Raw genomic sequence first — 18,927 nt, 5'->3', positions numbered from 1 at the left:
AAAGAAAGAAAGAAAGAAAGAAAGAAAGAAAGAAAGAAAGAAAGAAAGAAAGAAGAGAGAAAGAAAGAAAAAAAAAGAAAGAAAGAAAGAAAAAGAAAGAAAGAAAGAAAGAAAGAAAGAAAAGAAAGAAAGAAAGAAGAGAAAGAAAGAAGAAAGAGAGAGAGAGGGAGAGAAGGAAGGAAGGGAGGGATGAAGGAAGGAGGGAAAGAGGGAAGGAGAGAAGGAGGGAGGGAGGGAGGGAAGGAAGGAGGGGAAGAAGGAAGCAGGGGAGGAAAGCAATGTAGAGAAAAGGGGAAAGGAAAACAGGAAAATAGAAAGAAGAGGAAAAGGGGAAAGGAAAAAAAACGAGATGAGAAAAAAGGAAAGGAAAAGATCGGAACATATTTCCTTCAGAACTCGGTAAATGGTTGTAAAATCATCCCAGTTACTCAAGTCCAAATCCTAAGAGGTCAGCAGTGTTTCTTTTCTTTTTCTATCACATGTAGTCATGTACAATTGCTCTGCTTTCATATGCAATCCACAAGCAATATTTCTACTTTCAAATAATCAGAAATATAGACTAGCATGGCTGTGTATACTAAGAAAAAAGTGGTATTATAAGGATTGGCAGACATTGGTTTTGTCTGGTTTTATTGACTCTCATGTTTCATGGCACAAATTTACAATGTATTCTAATAGAAAAATAAGTTGTTCTTATAGTCAGGAAACAGCTAAAATGTTACCTTGTTTGAATGGCTTCCTCAAAACTAAAATGCAACATACCCATCTCTCCAAATCAATCCAGCTGTCGCTTTCTCTTATATCACTGTTTTATTGCCTGCATGGCACCCATAACTACACAAATAGTTTGACTCTGTATATTTTTCTGTTATCTGTGAAACTCCAGGAGAATCAAGATGTGTCTTTTTTTTTTTTTACACTTGCATTTCTAATACAAAGAGAGTCACTGACATAAAGTGAGAACTTAACATATTTGGAGAATTTGTGTTTGTACAGTCTGATACAACTATATGTCTAGAATTTAGGGAAAAGGGGAAGTAGATTATTATGGCATTTATTTTCCTTAGTTTGCATCAATTACAAAAATTAAAAGTTGAGAACTTTGTATTACTTTTTATCTCTACCAAACTATACATGTGTTTTAGCACCATGACTAGAAGGAAGAGAAAGATACACAGAATAATTTTCCATAATTTTAGCTATCATGAGATTAATGGAAACTATATAGGGTAACATTCAAGGTGGACAACATAAGGTGCAATCTTATTTAATGTAAAAATATTTTAACAAAAACTTTTTGAGTGGCTGATTGCGCAAGGTTTTTAATCAAATAAAAATAGTCACATTACTAACGGCTGGACATAAAACAGATGGTCATGTTCATAGCTATCACATTATTTAAGCAATCTCTAAACCACTGCTTTTATGAGAGTGAACTATTACTTTAATTTTGGTCAACATCTGTGATTTTTACATTAGAGAATAACCTGGCAATAAAAAGAACAATGGTGCATACCAGGGGTGCTGGATTGCTTTTTTAAAATTTTCTCACATGGCATATTTAAAATAAAGCAAGATGATTGCACTTTTATTAATGCGACAGACTGACAATGGGATGTTCATGGCTCTCATCTTTGGTTATGTTATTTCCAAGTACCCAATTATCTTTTACTGTATATGGAATTGAAAGGTACTACTTGTATTTAGAAGGAAGGAAATGAGACACGTTAACAATGAATATAGGGTTCATTTTGTGAATGTGAATGTTTTCTCTTCCAGACTTCACATGTTTATAAAGTTATACGTTCCAAAAATAGACATTCAAACGTCAGAGTAATAAGATTGCAATTTCATGAAGAAAGAGACAGATGTAACTCCCAGAGAATTGGAATTGACCTCACAAAGTTATCTAATAATTCATCACAGTTGTTTTTTCTCATTTCCTAGAATGAGTTAGACCTGCTTATTAAATAATATTTCCCATAGAGCTAGGTCATTGTTACTCTTCAGTTTTCTCTGCTACCAACTGTTACCCATTTGTAAAGTTACTTCTTAATCTGAGTTTCTATAAATTTCCATACAAACTTTTATTACAGAATGTATACCAACTTATACCATAGAGTTAAATATTTTAGCTGCTAATTTTTTTCTGTTATACTGTAAAGTCTTTGATGGTAGAAATTAGGTTTATTCATGTTCAAAGGGATAGAGTTTAGTCTGTTATAACCGGGATTTTGGAATCAAATGATCTCAGATACCCTTGACTTCAGCTTTCAAAAAGGAGCAATATGGCCTTCAGCAAATTAACTGTCTTCTTTCTTTCTTTCTTTCTCCATTTCTCATTTATAATAGGGAACAGTAAGAGACTGGAATTTGGGAGATATGATTGGGTTAAATTGGTTAATATTCTATCTCTTATTTGTATACCAAGTTCTCACTATAGTGTCTGGTATTTAGTTAGAGTTAATCGGTTATCTGTATCTTTACCACTGAAATCCCATGGCAAGTTTCAACCTTATGAAATTCCACTGCTTAGCACAAACAGATGCCCAGTAATTATTTGTTCATTTAACAAAGGCATCAACAAATGAATATTAAAAAAATCATATACACTCTTTCTCAAGAAAAATTAAATTAAGCAAAATTAATTCACAGCTTGATTTTCTAAAGAAAGGAACTAATATCAATAAATCTGCATGGTTCACAAAATCCTTCATGTATGATTTCACTTGTTGGTAAAGGTATCACTTCAGTAACTTAATTATATTTGGTGGGCAGCAGCCAAAATAATTTAAATTGAGATGTCTACATGAAATCTATAATGCACTTTATATTACATGGGGTGTTCATTACTTGAATCTTCATCATATACTGGTGGAAAACATTATGCATTAATGAAGAGTCACTTTAACTAGTTGAAGGAATCACACAGATACTAGAAATATCTAAAATATTATTCTAAGAAGCAGTAAATAATCCAACATTCCTTTCCTTCTTGGTACCTCCAATGCTCAGGTGCTCTTGCAAAATTTAGGTTTCCATGGTACAGAAGATAAGTGAGGACCAGATAGGATAGAATTAGGGCCACATCAAAGTGAGAATGATGTAACTGGAAAGCGCTAATAAGGATGAAGATAACCAAAGTCTCTAAACTCTTGTATTAAGAGGCACAAAATCATCCATTTATTTAGCAAATACTTATTGAGCTCCATTTATGTCCTGTACACTCTTTAAGGTACTAATCATATCTGTCAGTAAACAGTACAATATACATATATATGAGAGGTCAAGTGAGAGAATAGGAGATAGGAAGTTCTAGGGGTACTTCACAGAAAATCAACATTTAAACAGAGATATAAAGGAGATAAGGCACAGCTATGGGGAAGGATAACACCTGAACATTAGGGTAGTAGCTGAGAACGTGCAAACACCATTAAGTGTCAGGATACCAGTGTAAAGGATGAAGAGCAAAGAGTCTCTATGCTGGAGTGGCTAGAATGAATGAAAAGCACTGGGAGATGAGACTAGAGATGTAAGGCAAATTCTATAGAGTTTTTTCAGGACACTGCAAAGAAGCTGACTTTTATTCTGAGTAAATTATGTTAAACAGTTGTGAGCAGCAAAGTAACTCATACTTTTGCATAATAATCTGACCACCTCTGTTGGGAACGGACTGTAAGGAGAAGGGGGAGAGTGACACTGGAGGCAATAATAGGCTTAGAGAATTAGTGTGTGTATCAGAATGACACCACTGAGGATTGGGAGCAACTTGCCACACTGTAGAAAACATCAATGGGAAACTCCTTGAGAAACCCCTTAGCAAATGCAAGAAGGGGCCCAGAAGACTCACAAGTATGTTTATGTCTTCACTTATAGATAACATAGGCATCACATTTTGTTTTTCAATTATGTTTAGACTGATTGTAAGTATTAATATTACACTATCAAATAAGAAAGAAAATGAAGCTTTGTTCTTTCTACCCTTTTTCTGTTTGGCAATATGAGTTGTGCTCATAAGCCTATATGCTGCTTAAAGACAGACCTTTGGCCTTTACAGCACTGGGTCAATATTGATTATTGGTTCAACCTCTCTGTATTCTTCTTTGTTAAATAGGAAATGTTCTTACTTTATGGGAATTTGTGATGATTTGATGAGACAATATTTGGAAAATAGCAGGTATGTATTAACTACTCAATAAACACAATCTAGCACTGTTATTTAAAATATTCAATTATATAGAAATAATTGAATTATTTCAAGTAATCTTGATGAGAGTTGATGGTATATGGATGAAGTATTAGCAATGGAAGTGAAAGTGGTAAAAATTGTATATGTTTTGTTATATATGTATGGATTGTATGTGTGAATTCTTTGATTTTACTTTTGTCGTTTATATTTGTTGTTTTTATACCATTTTTAAAATATTTGGTTACTATAGTTTTCCTTTTTTGTGTGTTTTTACTCTTGGTATTTGAACAATTCATATACAATAATGAAACATCATACATTGATTCTTTAATTCAGAGCATTGTTAATAATTATAACTTTTAAAATCTACTCCTCCTTCCATGTTTGTTTTGGTACCTTCTGTGAAATAGGTCAATATGCTTTTTAAAAACTGTTTATAAGTCTGATAGTTTTTCTTTTCTTTCATAAAGGATTCATGCCTTCTGTATTGTAACCATATACTTCATGATACTTTCTTTTGTCACTGTGTGTCATCAGCTCCATAGATCACAGTTTCTCTAGCTTTTGAATTAGTATTTTGATAATTTGAGTCTCTGTTGCCTGAGCTGTTAAATTTTTTTCTAAGCCTTTTTCATGGATATTAACTGATCCTTGAGTATATATGATTCTTGTACCTTTACAAGTGAATGTGGATTTAAGTAAGTATAATATTCTTGAGTAAAACTATTTTACTGTCCTTATTTTTTGTCTCTTTTTTGCATTTCATCCAGTGTCTACTACATGCAATTTGTTTTCGAACCATTTTTCTCTTGAGTATCTCAGTTGCTAAATGATAAATTATATTCTTTGTAGCTATCACATGTGTTACATGAAATAAGTAAATGGAAATATTAAAAATTATTTTGAATTATAAACTGATTTATCTAAACAGTTTAAAATACACATGTGACTATAGTTTAAATATGCTCCTTCCAAAATTCAGGTGTTATCAATGTGATAATATTAAGAGGTGGGATATTTAAGAGTTGATTATGCCATGAGAGTTTCTTTCTTATTAATAAGAAGTCCAAAGGCTATATAAAAGATGCTTCACACAGAGTTTGGCTAGCTTGCTCCTCAGCTCTTTTGCCTGTGGGGACACAGTGTTCTCTTTAAAATGATGCGGTCTCACCAGACAACTGAAACTGTGGGAGTCTTAATCTTGTACTTCCCAGCCTTCAGAACTGTGAGAAATAAATATCTGTTCTTTATAAATTGCCCAGTCTCAGATATTTTGTTATAGCAGCACAAAATGGACTAAGTTAATGACATCTCAAAGGAGATATAAGGAAGAAAATATTTGAGCAGATGCTATGGGGTCATATGTGTAAATATTTGAATCACAGGGAGAGCAAAGATGCTTAATTAATCCAAAGTTACTTCCAATTTTAGAGGAACATAGACCAAATATTAGAAGATCATGAATATTTGACCATAAATTCCTACATACCCACCAAACAATATTTTACTAAAATAGGATAATAAGCTAATAGGATGGACTGTCAGATGAAATACTTGTCAGGTTATTTTTGTAAAAGCTGAAGTTGTTTAAAGAATTTATTTACATTATTGAATTCATTTTTCCTATGTATATCTTAGTGTGTAGTTTCTACTAAAGAAGGAAGAGATTTAGAAAATGCATTAAGTAGAAGTGTAATGCCCTTTTGTGAGATTATCATAATACTATCTGACTCCTCTTGAGTGAAGCTGACCTCGAAGTACATAAATGCAAATAAAAACAGAGAAAGATACAAATAAAACTTTCATATAAATATCTGCAAACTTTCCCAGCAGAAGGCAGGATGCTACTGAGAGTGCCAAGTGCAGAATGTTTGTATGCAGCACACACACACACACACACACACACACTCTCACACACACACACACACACGCTCACACACACACACACACACGCTCACACACACACACACATACACACAGCAGAGCAAAGTCATTTGCATTGGCCCTAGATAAAAGTAGAAACTCACAGATGGGGATGATTATTTAGATGAAGCGCCTTTACTGTTGGAAACTCTGACCTAGTCACTGGACAGACTGTTTACAAACACAGAGTTTAAAAAGTCCCCATAAACCAAGAAAATCATTAGTGCTATAATGCCTTTTAATTTATGGATAATTTTAGAATTTATCTAGAGAAAATAGATGAAATAAAGCTATAATATTAATAAATTGTGAACAATATATTTTCAGCATGCTCATCATCCATTTTCTTTATAGTTTTAAATGAACTGTTATCTATTTCTCATTCTTCAGTAGGTAAAATTTAACATTCATTGGTCATATTGTGATAATATTTCACTCAATTTGCCATTTAAGCTTAAATTTTGTCATAGGATTTTTTATTCTCTGAAGATAGACTTTTCCTTTTTTGCTGAGCTTATGAGTCTTTTAGATATATAAAGATGTATACAATCCTTATATTTTAAAAAATGTACCTGCTTTTGCTATATATGCAAATATTTATTTTATCAAGCTGAATAAGATAAAATGTTGAAAATACTGTGAGTTTACAAAACAGGTCAATCTTCCAAGTGTGGCTCACACCTGTAAGCCCAACAATTTGGGAGGCAGAGGCAGGCAGATCACGAGGTCAGGAGTTTGAGATCACGCTGACCAACATGGTGAAACCCTGTCTCTACAAAAAATACAAACAGTAGGTGGGCATGGTTGTGTGCAATAATCCCAGCTACTCAGCAGGCTGAGGCAGGAGAATCACTTGAACCCGGGAGGCAGAGGTTAAAGTGAGCCAAGATTGCACCACTGCACTCCAGCCTGGCTGGGAGACAGAGTGAGACTTCGTCTCAAAAAAAAAAAAAAAAAAAAAAGTCAATCTTATTTCTAGGGGGAAAATATATTGACATTTTAATTCAGTTCTCGAAAAAATGAACAGGATTGAAAAGTAGAAGATATAGTTAGGGTATTTAAAGAGCAAGGGGCTGCAAAAACAAGGTTAAAAGTTTTGCATACTGTATCATACGTTTCATTAGGTTTTAAAAGGTTATGAGGAAAATTGTGACAGATATGTTTACGAAAGGAAAATACATAGGGTCCTTGAAGTCTAGGAGAAAGATAACAAGAGATAGTTGTCTTAAGGTGGTGGCAGTGAGAATGAAATGAGAAAACAGATGTTGGACTATTTCAAACAGGGGAGGGCGATGCTGAAGAGAATGTGTGTGTGTACTGGGAGTCAGAGGAGATAGTTCTAGACTAACCGTCTTTATATAAAACAATAAGGCAGCCATAAAAAGAGGACTATTTTCGAAAAAAATAAGAAATTAAATATTTTTAGCTATTCAATATCTTTTAATTCTAATATTTTACATATCTTTTACCAAAAACAAAGTCTTATAAATGTAGTTGACAGGAAGGTTTGCTTGGAGAGACAAGACATCTACTGATCAATCAATTAATCAATCTATTTATTTTATTTTACTATCTTGTGTTGTGTATATGAATATGTGAATGGGGATAATGCAGGGTAGGGAGAATAATGAGGTGTGTAAGGGGTGAAGCAGAAGATCCATTTTATGTCATTCACAAGGGAGATCCACCTTGATAGTTAAATTTGAACAGAGATCTAAAGGAAGTGTAGCAATGCATGACTCTCTGGAGGAAAAATACACTAAATGGAATGAGCAAAAATTAAGGACCTGGTGTGGGAATAAATACACTTGATGAATTCAATTAACTGCAATGAAGCAAGAATGGCTGGGCCAAAATGAGTGAAAGCAAGGGTGTTTTAAAAAATAAGGTTAGAGGGGAAATCTGTAAGCTGGGCCTCCAAGGCTTTGGCAAATCTATGGGTATTACTCTACATAAGATAGAAAGCCATGGCAAGGACTTAGCAAAACAGTAATATATTACTAAATTTTAGCAGGATCACTATACCCTTGTTTAGAGAATTGACTCTAAAGAAGTCAAGATGGGAAGCCAGGAGGAAAGGCCAGGAGATTAATGCAATCGCCTAGGTGAGATATCACGGTATCTTGGACCTGCATAATTGCCTGTACGAGATCGTGAAAGAAACCAGAATCAGGATATAATCTCAGGGTGGAGGAGGGAAGACTTTCTGAGAGGGGTTATACAATTTGGAAGAATGGTACTGCAATTCCCTGATGTGAAAATGATGGAAAGGAATAGGGCTGTACTGGGAAATCAACAGTTTTGTTTAAAACATATCAAATGTGAGATGACTATTAAACATACAAATGAAAGTCAAAAGCACACTTGTATATGAGTCTGAAATTGAGAAGAAATTTTAGGGATGATAACACAAACTACTGCGTGTGCTGAGAATAAAATGTCTTAAAACTGTGAAACTTAACTGGTTCACAATGCTGTTTAGTTTTGAAGGCCTATTTTAATGGCCTCTAAAATGTCATTTACCCTAACTCATCTCTCCTATTTTCTTGTTCCTTTCTCACACTCGTAGCTCTTCCTGTTTATTAAGTAATTTCTGTTGTATCCGAAAACCTTTCCCTGTTCATAATATATACATAAATATACAATCATATATACTGGAAAACTGTTCTGTCTTGTTTTAAGGAGATTTTATTATGTAGACTTCACTCACTTTTTAACAAGCTTATTCAACCTACGGGCCTCCAGCTACATGAGGCCCAGGACAGTTTCAATGTGGCCCAACAAAAATTCTTAAGCTTTTAAAAACATTATGAATTTTTTGTGTGTGATTTTTTTTTTTCTTAACTCATAAGCTATTGTTAGTGTTAGTGTACTTTAAGTGTGGCCTAAGGCAATTTTTCTTACAATGTGGGCTAGGGAAGCCAAAAATTTGGACACCCCTGGATAACATAATTGACAACTTCCTGTTTGCTACAACTATACAATGTTTTCATAATATTTCATGGTATGCATTAACCATTATTTATGAATGTATTCAATTACTTATCACATTGATTGATATAAAATATGTTTCTATTAGCTTTCATATTATACATTTTTCATACTTTTATAAGAAGGCTTCAATGTTTCTTCTATAGATCTGTGAGATTACCCTTCTTCATTTCTACCCCATCTCTGCCAGCACGGTTCTTATTGTTATTTTTTATTTTTTTGTTATTACTCTTATAATTCCATAGTTATATCCCATTGTTACTCTAATTATGCATTCTTTATCTTAAATGATTTTCTCCTTTTTGAATTGCTCCAATATCAAGAAAGTTTTCTCATATATATTATGCATTCATTATATATTGGTCAACTGATTGCCTTACCTGAATTTCCCTGTGTCTTTTAATTTTCTTTTGTGTTTCTCAGTGTATTTTTCTCATGCTGTGCCTTGCTGAAATGTTCACTTCCTTGGTGGTGGCCCTTTATTAGTTGGAACCTGTGAATGTTCAAAGTTCAAAGTTTACTACAGGTATATCCTTTTGCAAATGATTAATGCTAATTGTCTTTTGCATTTGTTTTGCTTGTTTTGCGAAATCCATGAGTTGCTTGGAATTAACCTTGGAGTTATCATTCTACCCTGAGCATTGTCCTATAGCATAAAAGCTATTTTTGTGTGTGTGGGTGAAGATAGCAGGGGAGAGTGAAGAGGGAGCTATAATAGTAGTTTTTTTTCATTTTAATAGATATTATATATTACTTCCTATATAATATTCTCCTAGACACATAGGTAAATTACTCTTTGAACACATACATACTTTAAACAAAGAGGTAACACAGATTAATAGTTATATGATTAAACTCTGCATGGGAATGACACATAGTTTGGTTCTAGGCTGTGTGAATTTCTCAAGAAACATATAGTGAGCTTTGCAGCGTATGATAAGAGCTCATTCCATAACAACAGTAATAGTAAGAATAATAACATGACCTGTAATTGCAACAAAACTATAGAAAAGCAGATGATAAAGCAAAGTGATAACAGCTAATTAAAAAAGATAATCATAAGAACACTGACAGAAAGAAAGGACAGGATAATACATTCATTTGTGATATGATATTAAATATTATGGCCAAATTCAAGATTTTCTTGATGAAAAAAGAAACTTATATGTGTATTTTAAAATTTCTTTATGAATGATGATGCTTCTGGTTGGTTTTATATATTTCTTATGTAGCCAATTGAAATGTGGTTTAGCTGAAAAGTTACAATTGTTTTACTCATTTAAATTATTAGTGTTCCGGCTACAACATTCACTAAAGCATGGTTAGCAGTTGCAATAGTTACTTGTTTTTTATAGATGAGAAAATGACCCAATGATTTCCTGTCTCAAATGGTCACAAATCTGTCAAGAATTCAAGGCCTTACTCATAAATACATGTTTCACAATGCTTGGAAAATAGTTGTTTTTTATTGGTGACATATAAAATGTCATTGATAGTGGCAGAGACTTTTATATTCCTGCAAAGCCTTAGGAAAAAAACACTTTATTTTGCCAGATTACACTGTTAGTACTTTGCCTTTAAGGCCATTTATATAACTTATGTTTAATTTTATGTTAAATCAAATAATTGCATAATTTTGAACATTTTTATTAGAAAGAGACAGTTTCTCTTTTCATGCCAAAATATTTCTCCAAGCATTTACATATTTTATAATGTATTGACTCTTGTATTTACCTCAAACCCATATAAATGGTAAAATAATCATCTCTTGCTTTAGTACTGGCATATTGCAGCACTGTAAAGAGCAAAGGAATCATCAGGATTCTGATCTTTTCATTATCGCTGTAAGCAATGAATGACTTAAGGGGACAGTAAATGTACACCTATTATAGGTGTAGATATGAATGGAAACACAATGACATAAATTACTAGAGACTCCTTTCACTGGAAGATGGCAGCACCGGACTCTCCAGTGATTGTGCCCCTATAGAAACAACAGTTAGAACAACTATTCACATGAGAAAATACCTTCACATGACATAAGAAAACCAGTTGAGAGATCACAGTACTTGGTTTCAGCAAAATAATAAAAAAAAGATGCATTGAAGACAGTAGGAAGAACAGTATCTCATTAACTTTACCTTCTCTCCCCTAGATCCAAGCTCTGATGTGTGGAAAGAGACTCTATCTCCTTAAGGGAAGGAGAAGAAAGTGTGCATAGACTTTGCTTTGAAACTCGGCATCAGTCCCACCGCAGAAAAACACAATACCAGACAAATGCCTGTGGTGCCTGATTCCAAGTTTATGCCTGTGGATGAAAGTTCTAGACTTTCCCTGGCACCAGCAGGGAATCCATCACCCCAGCAGTTTGAACCTGTGTCCCAGCCTGCTTCACTATCATCTGAGTAAAATAGCCTCAGACCCCCAAAACATTCTAGAGTCAGGAAGTTCATGGTGGCCATAGGACTTGAGAGCGCTCTTGCACTGTGGTGATCTGGGAGGCTATGGGCTTTAGATATAACTCAGCACAGCATCAACTGTGGCAGCCACAAGATTACCCACATCACAACTTCCAACTTCAGGCAGCACAGAGATGAGAAAGAGTTGTTCTGCCTAGGAGAATAAGAGAAAATTGAGTAAGGGACTCTGCCTTGGAACACAGGGAACAGCCGTGGGTCTGGTCTTTTCCAATTACATCTGTGTCAGAGACCACCAGAGTCTGTGAGACAGTTTTAGCAAACTTGGGGTTAGGGTGCCCTCTTTTGCTATTATGGCTGTAGTAATCACAGGGTTAGAAACCTTAACAGTCAGAATCCATTGATTCTTGGAAGGCCCTCTGAAGACGGTTGAGTATAAGCAGGTCAGACTGTGAAGACTAGAATAAATACCCAATTCTTTACTGTCCAGACATCAACAGGTATCCACAGCATCAAGAATAACCAAGAAAATATGACCTCGCCAAATGGGCTAAATAAGGTACCAGTGACTGACCCTGGAGGGATATAGATCTGTGGTTTCTCAGACAGAGAATACAAAACAGCTGTTGAGGAAGATCAACAAACCTTTAAAAAGAAAAAAAAAAAACCCACAGAGAACAAGTCATAAATTTATCAGAGCAATTTAACAAATAGATTGAAATATTTTTAAATTAAAACAAACATCCCAGAACTAAAAATAAAATAAAAAGACTGAAGAATGCATTAAGAGGCCATGACAGCACATTGATCACAGAAGAAAGGATCAGTGAACTTAAAGACAGGTTATTTGAAAATACACAATCAGAATTGAGAAAAATGAAAACAGCTGACAGAATCTATTAAATTTATCAAAGAACAAGTGTGTCATTGGCATTCAAGAGGGAGTAGAGAACTGGAAAGAGAGAGAAAGCTTATGTGAAGAAATAATAATAGATAAATTTCCAAACCTAAAGAAAAGTATATTAGTCTGTTCTCATGCTGCTAATAAAAACATAACTGACAATGAGTAGTTTATAAAGAGAAAGAGGTTTAATGGACTCACAGTTCCATATGGCTGGGGAAGCCTCAAAATCATGGCAGAAAGCAAAGGAAAAGCAAAGGCGCATCTTACATGGCAGCAGGCAAGAGACAGTGTGACGGGGAACTGCCTTTGATAAAACCATTAGATCTTCTGATAATTACTCACTATCACAAAAACAGTATGAGAAAAAACCACCTCCAAGATTCAGTTACTTCCCACTGAGTTCCTCCAACAACATGTGGGGATTATGGAAGTCACAATTCAAGATGACATTTAGGTAGAGACACAGCCAATAATATAATAAGTTGTAAGTAAATATACAAGTATAGAAAGGTCAAAGGTCACTAAGCAGTTTCAACTCAAATCAAACTACCCTCAGGCACGTAATGATGGAATTCAAAGTCAAGAACAAAGAAGGGATCCTAAAAGAAGCAAGAAAAAAAAAGAAGCAAATAACTTATAAAGGAGTTACAATACACGTGGCAGTAGATTTCTTAGTGGTAACTATACAGTCCACAAGGGAATGATGTGAAATTTTTAACATGCTGAAAGAAAAAAAAAATAAAATAAAACTGCCAATCAAGGATACTGTATGCATGAAAGCTCTTCTTCATACCTAAATTGGAGATAGGAGACAAAGGTTTTCTCAAACTGAGTTGAGAAAATTCATCACACTATACCTGTACTAAAGAAATGCTAAAGAGATTTATTCACTCTGAAAGAAAAGAGTGCAAAATCTAACAAGAAAACATCTGAAGGAATAAAACTCACTACTAAAAGTAGTTACTTAGATGTTCAGAAAGCTCTAATACTATAATTTTGGTGTGTGGACAACTCAAATCTTTAGTATGAAGACTAAAAGACAAAACTATTAAAAATGATAGTAACAACAATTTGTCACTAGATTGGCAATATAAAAAGATGTAAATTGAGACATCTAAAAGTCAAAATATGGGAGAAATTTAGTAAAGTATAGAGTTTTTTAGACTTGTTTATTTGTGATTAAAGTTAACTTATCATCAGTTTGAAATAACTTGTTATAGCTGTAAGATGATTATGTAAATTTTATGATAATCAAAAAACCCATAACAAATACAGTAAACATAAAAAGCAAGAAATAAAAATATTCTACTAGAGAAAAATCACTAAATCACAAAGAAAGAAAGAAATAATTTGCAAAACAACCAGAAAACAAGTTAAAAATGATAGTTATATGTTCTTATCTATCAATTACACCTTAATGCCCATGGACTAAATTTCTAATTAAAATATATCAAATTGCTCCATACATTTTTTAAAGTATCCAACTATGTGCTGCCTGCAAGAAACTTACTTTATGTATAAAGACACACATACTGAAATTGAAGGGATGAAAAAAGGTTTTTTTTTAATAAATGAAAAGAAAAAAATAGCTATACTTATATAAAAATATACTTTAAAAATGGCAGTAAAAGACAAGGCTATTAGATAGTGATAAAAGAGTAAATGTATTGGGTAAATATGACAATTATAAATATATTTGTACCTAACACTGGAGCACCTAAATGTATAAAACAAATACTAGTAAATATAAATTAAGTTGACTTCAATAAAGTAATAGTAGAAGATTTTAAAACCCTACTTTCAGAATGGACAGGTCAGGCAGCTTGCAAATTAACAACAACAACAACAAAAATGGAACTTGAGCTGCACTCTAGACAAAATAGTCCTTACAGACATTTACAGAATATTCTATCTAACAGCTGCAGATTACATGTTCTTCTCAACAGCACATGGAAAATTATTCAGCATAGACAATGTGTTAGGCTACAAAACAAGTCATAACATATTTTTTTAAAGTAAAACCATCTCAAGCATTTTTTATTTTTCTGAGTAAAAGGAATACAACTAGAACTCCATAGCAGGGTGACAAACTTACAAGAGTGAAGATTCTCAAATAAAAAAAGAGAAAGGAGACATTGCAACTAATACAACAAAAATAGAAGAATTATAAGAGAATATTACAAACAAGTAAAGGCTAACAAATTATAAAATCTAGAAGAAATAAATAATATCCTGGACACATAAAATTTACCAAGATTGAATTATCAGTAAATAGAAAACCTAATCAGACCCATAAAAAGCCAATTAAATATATTCCGTAAAAGGAAAGCCTAGGATCTAAGAGCTACACTTCTAAATTCTACCAAATATTTATAGAACTAATACCAATTCTATTTACTTAAACTATTCCAACAAATCATAGAAGAGAAAACGTCCAAATTTAATCTAGGATGCCAGTATTACCCTGATATCAAAACTAGACAAAAACACATACTCTCTCTCTCTCTCTCTCTCACACACACACACACACACAAATCCAATATCCCTGATAAATACAGATGCAAAAATTCTCAACAAAATACTAGCAAACCAAATTCAATTTAAAAAATCATTCATCATGATAAAGTCAGATTTGTTTCCTAAGGAGGGAGAAATGGTTCAATTTACCAAAGTCAATAAACAGGATACATGACATTAAGAGAATCAAAGAAAAAATTCATATGATTACCACAATCGAGGCTGAAAAGTATTTGATAAAATCTAACATCCCTTTATGATATAAACTCTTGATAAATTCAGTACAGAAAGAACATAGGCAATATACAATATAGGCAATATACAACACACAGTTAACATTCCTTTTGATTTTGTCATGTCCAAAGCACATAAAATATTGCTATTTAGAATTTCCTTATTGCTTGTTTCTCTCTAATTAAAAAATGTAAGATTCTTTTATTTATTTACTTATTTTAATAATTTATTTATTTTACTTTAGGTGAACACTATATCTGGCATTTCTCCCCATGTTATCCCTCCCCACCCTCTGATCCCTCCCCACCCCTCCTTTTCTCTCCCCTACTTAATGTAATTATAATGCTATTTCAAATTCATTGCAGGAAATCAGGATTAATTTCATTTTATTTTAAGTAATCAGTGAATTTAATTGGAAATGCAAAATTATAAAACTTTTAAACTAGAAATAATTTATAATTTAATAGTTCTTTATAAATTGTTTTGATCCTTGTTACTATAATTTTGTGAGGTACCTATAGCAAACATAATTATTTCAATAATCAACTATATTACACTATTAACTATTTAAGGATGGCTGACAAATGTGGATTTACTATGCTGGTTAGCATAGCAACTTCTATTGATAATCTTATGTTGACTACAAAATTGTGGAAAATAATTTCAGCAGCACAGCACCATATCTTAGTGAAAAATGATATCCGTTTCATTCAGGCAAAGTATCTAGTCTCTGTGGTTTAAAATTTTATAGTCTCAGTGAAAAATCTCATCCTTAAGTACCTTTGTGCCTATAGGTTTAAACTAATATTTATTTCCCTTCTAGAAAAATGAGTAATCCAGTAGAGACAGACAATTTTGGTATGAGGCAAAATATAGTCTTAACCTAGAGTTGGTTTTAATCTAATTATTTTAGGAATATTACTTTTCTTATCTCTAAATGTGTTTGCTGACTGTCTTGATTTCTCCCTTAAATTGTTAAGGCTTTCATGAAAGCTGACTAGAGACTTCATAATCTAGGCAAATGTTATAATTTAATTATATGTTTAGAAACAAAACTGCCACATGTCCCAAATTTTCAATACAAGTTTTCAAAGAAATCACTTTTTTCTTTTTTTAGGAACTAGATAAAATAAATCCTAAAAGTTTTCTCTTTAAAGCTGGTTTTCCTAGAGCTCTTCATATCTGATTAAATATTGAAGCCAATAAAACATTTTGGGTGGTAAAAACGTACATATAGTTTAGGAGTTGGATAGTGCTGATCTTTGTTGTCTTGTCTCTAAACCGAGTTGTGCTTAAGAACAATGAGTGGCGTTTCTGTCCACTAATAGCCACTGTCTATTAGCACAGATCATAACCCTCTATTCTCAAATATGTCCTCTTGAGTTATCAAATATGCCATGCTGAACTTTACTCTGCCTCTTTTCTGTGTCTTGTTGTTCTATTTTCTCTGAAATCAACTTTTTGTCCTCTGTCTCCTATACATTTAGTTTTGGTTGCTTTTCATCGACATTGTCATTCTTTAGGGAAATTATCTATTCTCATGGCTTACTCATTAATTTTTGCTAATGCTTCACACACTTATCAATTCTGCTCTTTTACCAGAGGTTAAATCTCATATATACATACAGTCAGTCCTATTTGTTATAATAGATTTGTGTAGAACACACTCCAGTTTTGGGAACATTTTACCTCTGCACCTATTTCTCACATAAACTTTTTCTCCAAGATTACCTACCCCATTAGTGAATGAAAGTTACTAGTTGTGAAGACAATTTCAAATCTTCAACTTAACTAGAGTAGCATCACAATAGTATTGGTTGGAATAATTTTAACATGACATGAAATTCACTTTAAGTGGGTAGGCATTTAAAAAAATTATTCAAATGGACCATAAGGTTAAAGTTTGTATTAATGCTCTTTGTACCTGGCCAAGATCTGGGGGTACAGGGAAATGTTGAACTTCATTTTGCAGTTCTAACAAGTTTGAGTATTTTTTCTAACCTACATGGTTTAGCATGGATACAGAACTACAATTATAGTATTCAATATTCTAATTAAAATAACATTTTTTCCCATGAGGAAAACCCTGTATATCATATATAATCTTACCAATGAGATCTTTAAATCTTCTTGAGTACTCATACAACTAAATATTATTTGAAACTAAAGATTGTCATTGAAAATTCAAAAATCCATATTCACTCATTTACCAAAAAACATTTATATTCTGACATCCATATTGTGTTACTGATTTTGCATCCAAATAGTACTTTAGTTTTTCCCCAAATCAATCATTATTTCCCTTAATTTTTACCTCAATCCACAGGGACTTCCATCTATTATGTTTCTTTCTCCAGTTTCTTACCAGTTCCATTACAAAAGAGAACTACTAGTAGTTATGTAGTGGTATCTCATTGTTAACTTAGTTTGTGTTTTCTAAGAAATTAAGGCTGTTAATAATCTTCACTTTACTTGGGTAACTACATTGTAGTGGAACGCTAAATCAAATGATAGGTGTATGTTCACATTGCATGGAAAGTTGTTATATTTTATGGAAACAATTTGCATTCCCATTAGCAGTGTATGAGAGTTGCAGTTGCTCTACATCCTACACAACACTTGCTATGATAAGTCTATTTAATTTTAGCCATTCTAATAGATATGTATCAATATCTCATTGTTGACTTAATTTGAATTCTTTTTATGACTGATATTGCCAACAGCATTTTATGTGTGTATTTGCCATTCATATACCTTCAACAGTGAACTCTTTAAATTATTTGTCCTGTGTTTAAAATGATGGTTTTCTTATTAATGAATATTGTGAGTTATTTATATATTCATGATCATTTGCTAATTTCTTTTTTTAATTGATGATTGAATTCTTTATTCTTTTAGTAATATATTTTAAAAGATAATTCTTATTTTGATGAAATCAATTTTTCAACTTTTTAATCAGGAGTTTTGGAGGGGTTTTTGGTCTTTAATTTGTATTTATTGTTTTTTGTATTAAATAAGAAATGTTTGCTTAATCTGAGGTCACAATTATTTTCTCTTGTATTTTTTTCTAGAAGTTAAACAGCTCTAAAATTTTTCACTCACATCTATAATAAATGAGTTAATGATATGAAGTATAAATATGAATTAAAGTTTAATTTTGATTTAATAAATATGTGATTGTGCTAGAACCATGTGTTGAAATGATTGTCCTTTCTTTCAGTACATTGGATTTGCAGTTTGGTGAGAATCAGTTGATCTTATATCTTTCAGTGTATTTGTGGACATTTTGGTTTTTCCATTTATATATTTGTCTACTTTGATGAAAATGTCATACCATCTTGATGAATGTAATTTGATAATTAACATGAAGTCAAACAATATACATTCTACAACTTTGTTATTCTTTGAGCTGTTTCAGTTATTCTAAGTTCTTAGTACTTCCATATGATTTCAGCAATAGCTTCTCAATTTATAATAAATAAAAAATAGCCTGCTTGCTAGGATCATGATGAGGATAGCATTGAATGGACAGATTGCTTTGGAGATAATTGACATTCTAACTAAAATGAGTATTTTGATATAGGAACGCAATACAGCAATCTTCTATTTTAGGCCTGCTTTAATTTTACTCAGCAATGTTTTTTCTTTTTTTGTTTGCTTTTTGAGTATATACTAATTATGCTTATATTTAGTCAGGCCTAAAATAGAAGATTGCTTTGGAGATAATTGACATTCTAACTAAAATGAGTATT

This window comes from Sapajus apella, unplaced genomic scaffold, assembly GCF_009761245.1.
Source record: "Sapajus apella isolate SASKATOON/1434 unplaced genomic scaffold, GSC_monkey_1.0 scaffold11, whole genome shotgun sequence".
Taxonomy (NCBI): domain Eukaryota; kingdom Metazoa; phylum Chordata; class Mammalia; order Primates; family Cebidae; genus Sapajus; species Sapajus apella.
The sequence above is the reverse complement of the archived record's forward strand: the minus strand, read 5'-3'. Positions refer to the sequence as shown.